This window comes from Trichechus manatus, unplaced genomic scaffold (genome assembly GCF_000243295.1).
Source record: "Trichechus manatus latirostris isolate Lorelei unplaced genomic scaffold, TriManLat1.0 scaffold00025, whole genome shotgun sequence".
Taxonomy (NCBI): Eukaryota; Metazoa; Chordata; class Mammalia; order Sirenia; family Trichechidae; genus Trichechus; species Trichechus manatus.
In genome coordinates, this window is record NW_004443961.1 from 19793111 (window position 1) to 19798613 (window position 5503).

Here is a 5503-nt window from a genome sequence, read left to right on the forward strand (position 1 = left end):
TCTTTGGCTATGTGTATTTTCACCAAACAAAAAAAGAGGTTGAGAAGTTAGAGGGTTGATATTTTGTGGGGTTGTTAACCAATGTTATAAAACAACATGTGTACTTCTGTTTCATGAGAAACTATTTGTTCTGTAAGCCTTCTCCTGAAGTACAATAAAAAAATAAATAGATAAATAAAAAAAGATGCATTGATAATTACTGTCCATTGGAATGCAGAAGTTGTAAACAAAGAAGGATTGGTAGTTGGTAGATGTCATTATTATCCCTATTTTACAGAGAAGGAACTCAAAGCTTAGAGAGTTAAAGCAATTTACCCAAGGTCACACAGTTGGTTAACCTCTGGGATTTGCACCTAGATACCTCTGATTCCAAAGTCTAAACTCTTAACCACTCTGCCCATAGTAGGCACTCTGGAAATACTGTTTGTATTATCTTTTAGTATTGTCTAAATTGTACCTCTAAAAACTCTTACCTTGACACCAGAAAATGATAATAATCATTTAAAAACTTAAAAATCCAAACCAGTAAAATACTAACTGTACAATAGACCTCGATTGTATACAGGACATTCTGTACTGAGGCAGATATATTCTCAGTCTTATTTTTATTACCATTTCTGATCTTCTGTCATTGGGTGTACAAAGGGACCCTCCTACACATACCTCATGCAATTGAACCTGGGGAGGCTGTCATAGGGCTGACAATATGAATGCTGGCCAGCATACTCTGAGCTGTTATGAAAAGATAGCTACTAGGTCAGATAGTGCCTTTTTCCCAGGAATTTAAATTGGAAAAGAATTAACTGGAATTTAAATTGGAGCAGAATTAATACTATAGACAGAAACTAAGGGATATCATGAAATAAGTCAAGATAAAGCCATGAGCAAGCTGAAGTTATGAAAGAACAAATACTATCAGCAAACAGAGAAAGACATCTGGTGGCACAAAATAAAAGCAGAACTGATGAGAAAAGCCATCAGAGAGAAAAAGAGCATATGCGTAACTTTTCAGTGTGGGTTCCATTTTAGTTCCCCTGATGTCTTTAATAAACTTCCCTTTCCTTGAGTAACTTGAGTTGTTCTTGTCCTTAGTATCTGGATATTAGGATGTGTTTAACTGCAAATAACTGGGAACTAAATTAACAGTTGCTTAAATAATAAAAGTATTTATTGTTTACAAAATATGGAGAGTAGGCAGTTTTTGTGTTCAGCCAGTAGCTCAATGGTATCAGCAAGAAGCCTCTTTGTCTATCCTTCTGCTTGCCATGTACAACGCATTTGTTCTGGCCCCCATGCTTGTTGCCTCATTGTCACAAAGTGGTTGTGGCAATTCCAGACATTACAACTAAATGCAAAGGCCAGAAGCAAGGGGCAAATGATTTCTTCCTTGTATAGCTCTTTTAATCCCCCTTCTGGTTAAAAACAAACAAAAAAACTTTTCTAGAAATCTTCCAGTTCTGTAAGTTTCACAGGCTAGAGCTGAAATCACATGGCCACGTATAACTATAAGGAAGACCAGGAAAGTAGCTGGCAAAAGGGAACAAGATAGCCATGACTGGCTTAGGTTAGGGGTCATCAAACTATAGCCTGAGGGCTAAATCTGCATGCTAAGAATGGTTTTTACTTTTTTAACTCATTGAAAAAGAAAATAAAAGGAAGAGTATTTCATGACATGTGAACATTTTATGAAATTCCAATTTCAGGGCCACAAATAAAGTTTTATTGGAACAAAGCTGTGCTCATTTTGTATGTATTGTCTATGGCAGCTTTCATGCTACAGTGGTAGAGTTGGGTAGTTGCCACAGAGACCATATGTGGTACTCTCTTTGCTTTATACTGCTGCTCAGCAAACTACAAAACACAATGACGTAGTTTTAACTCAGCGCTGTTTCAAGTGTCATGAGTATTGCTGTACTCTGACTTCTTTTTTTAATACTAGTACATCATCAAAAGAAGACATCTTCAAAACAAGAAAAGTGAACTATGTATGTCATACTTTTAAGTGGAGTATAGTTTGTTACTGAATTAGATGGCAATGCATGTGTTTATTATGCAATGACACTATGTTAGGTGCCATCAAGTTGGCTCCGACTTGTAGCAACCCTACATATAACAGGAGAAAAAGTTGCCCAGTTCTATGCCATCCTCACAATAGTAGGTATATTGGAATCCATCGTTAGAGCCACTGTGTTAATCCACCTCCTTGAAGGTCCTCCCCTTTTTCATTGACCCTCCACCTTACCAAGCATGATGTCCTTCTCCAGGGATTTGTCTCTCCTGATAACATGTCCAAAGTATGTGAAACAAAGTCTCACCATCCTCACTTCTAAGGAGCATTCTGATACTATACATGTGCTAAAGGATTATAATATACATTAACATTACCAGATTCATCATAATATTCTCAGCTCACAATTAAGCAATGGCCAAAAAAAATTCAGAAATTTAAAGTGGAATATGTCATCACAACAGAATTTCTTCACAAAAATAAAAAATAAAAAAGACTGCAACCAAAGGAAGTTTCTGAATAGCTCATTTGTTAGCCAAGCAAGGATAGCTGTTTACAGGTGGTGAGTTAATTAAATCATGTTTAATTACAGCAGAAGAAATGTTCCCAGAAAGAATAAACTTGTTTGAGACTATTAGTCTTTCAGTGAGAACAGCTGCTTGAAGAGTTGAGGACACTGGGAACAACATCAGTAGTCAATTAAAACACAAAATAAATGATTTTGAGTGGTTTTTGTTGACTTCATGAGTTGACAGATGTTAGAAATACTGTTCTTTTCTTGTTTATTTGAGGAGTCAATACTGAGTTTGAAGTGACTGAATAATCAGCCTATATGAATTGTCTGCATGGAACAACTACAGGTGAGCATAGTTTTAAAGAAGTTAAGAAAACACTAATTCAGTACAATCTGAAGTGGAATCTGCTAAGATGTGTTATAAGTGATGGTGATAAAAATATGTGTGGAGCAGAAAAGACTTGGACAAATTTACGAACTTTGTTAAAATGTAAGGTGTTCAAACCTATTTTTATTCATTGTGCCGTTCATCAGCAGGTAATTTGTGAAAAACATTTGAATCTATCATGTGTTTTTGAACTAGTAGTGGCAATGGAGGAGCCCTGGTGGCATAGTGGTTAAAGAGCTCAGCTGCTAACCAAAAGGTTGGCGGTTCAAACCCACCAGACACTCAGCAGGAAAAAGATGTGGCAATCTGCTTCCATAAAGATTTACAGCCTTGGAAACCCTATGGGCCAGTTCTACTCTGTCCTATAGGGTTGTTATGAGTTGGAATCCACTTGGCAGCAGTTGGCAGGGGTGCGGGGGAGGAGGGTGTCAGTGGTAATCTTCATTCAGTCTGGTGAACTTAACCATCATCAGTTCTCTGAACTTTTGTCAAAAATAGAAGTTGAATATCCTGAGTTGTCCACACAGCCATTCAATGACTTAGCAGTGGAAAGATTTTATTGCAATTCTTTGAACACAGAGCTGAGACTAAAATTTTTCTGAATGAGAAGAACAGTGAATGGCTTTGGAAATCAGCTTTTGCTGCATGCTTCATAATGTTTCTCAACCTAAAATCACAAGGCAAAACTTATACTATAGTAAAGTCATTTTAAAAACAATGTTGTTTGAATCACAAGTATCATCAAGCTGCTTTATACACTTCCTGTGCTGTCAAAGTTAAAATAAGCAAGCACACCATTTCATACAAATTTGCAGAGGATATATTTTCCTAGCTTAAACTACAGTTCCAACAGCATTTTTCAGATCTCAATGCAAGTGCAAAGGAAATTTTCATATTTCAAAATCCATTTAACTGTGTAATTGAGGAGCCTCTACCTAACCTTCAAATGGACGTGTTTACTCTGCAATGTAATGACATGGTTAAAGGCAAATATCAGTAGGAGAATCAAATAGAATTCTATGAATTCCTACCAAGTGATTCTCAATTAAAATCATATGCTACTAGGTTGATATTAGAATTTGACAGTGTCTATCTGTGTGAAAAGACATTTTCAAAGATGAAACACATAAGATCTCATTGTAGATCAGCATTAACAGATGAATATTTGGAATCAATTTTGACGATAGGAAACAAAAACTTTGAACACCTGTTAAGCAAACTGTTATCCCTTAATAAAGAATTCCATCCTTCTCATCAGTAGATCTGCATTATGAAAAAGAAATTGTACTCAATTATTATTGTATTTTGAATTATGTATGTCAGTAAAAATTTGTGGAAATTTATTTCTTCTCTTATTGTATAAGTACTTATATAATATCATTAGTTTTGCTTCTTGATTCACAAACCTTAAAATATTGACTGTCTAGCCCACTATTCAGTGATTAAGCATTTGGCTGTTAACCAAAAGGTCAGCAGTTCAAATCCACCAGCTGCTCCTTGGAAACCCTATGGGGCAGTTCTACTCTGTTCCATAGGGTCACTATCAGTCGACTCGACGGTAGCAGGGTTTTTTTTTTTTTTTTTTTTTGGTTTAGCCCACTACAGAAAGCATGTGCTGACCCCTGGTTTAGATCAGTTGTGTTCCGTTACCTGGGCGTAGGGACATACTGAGTTAAGTAAAAACGGTGATTCTTTAAACATGAGACTCCTACAGAAATAATGTATCTTGGTATTAGCAAGAATCTGATAGTGTCTCATGGTTAAGAAAAGTGATCGGTTACAGTTAATAGAGACACACGACCGTATCATTGCTATTGCCCCGGCCCCCAGTGGACACTGAGCGAAGCAAATCACCATCTGGGAATGAGGCCATCCTAGACAAGTCAAGCTGTCAGCTGGCCCAGGAGAGAATAGCTAGTCCGGCCTAGGCCATAACTGCCTAGCGAATCCACAGGATCCTGAGAAAGAATAAATATTTATGGTTTTAAGCCACTAAGTTCTGGGGTGATTTGTCGCCCAGAGAAAGCTAAGTGTTACAGTTTATCAAGGTAAATGTGCCAAATATCTTCTTTCTGTCCCTGCTATGTGCCATCGGAGGCTCACTGAATATGAACTGCATCATTGGCATCCCTTGTGTCAGAAGATAAGAAAGAGGAGAATATCAAGGTATTTAATTCCCTTGGCTCCCTTCTTGTTGGGTCACTGTGGGCTAGCTGTGTTCCTTTACCAAACGTCTAAATTCCTGTCTGGTAGCCCTGTGTACACAGTCTTCTCCATATTTGGTAAATAGTCCCTCCTCTTTCCCTTAAGATTCAGAGGTAGTTTTGGGCCCCCAGTACTACTGAATCTCCCTTGTGATCTTTCTTTTTTGTGTGTGCTTAAAGTGAAAGTTTACAGTTCAAGTCAGTTAAGTCAGTTTCTCATACAAAAATTTATATACACATTGCTATGTGACCCTAGCTGTACTCCCTATAATGTGACAACACACTCCTCCTTTCCGCCCCGGATTTCCCATGTCCATTCAACCAGCTCCTGTCCCTCTTTGCCTTCTTATCTCACTTCCGGACAGGAGCTGCCCATTTAGGCTCATATA

At 37.5% G+C, this 5503-nt stretch overlaps 1 long non-coding RNA gene across 1 annotated transcript in view; it reads left to right on the forward strand.

Moving 5' to 3' along the window:
- LOC111820067 (uncharacterized) overlaps window positions 1-5079 on the forward strand; it is a 65176-nt gene extending 60097 nt beyond the window's left edge. Inside the window, exons 2-3 of the long non-coding RNA XR_002823593.1 lie at window positions 2800-2868; window positions 5008-5079. This is a non-coding gene — a long non-coding RNA (uncharacterized LOC111820067). The remainder of the gene's footprint in view (window positions 1-2799; window positions 2869-5007) is intronic.
- Window positions 5080-5503: the final 424 nt, after the last annotated feature.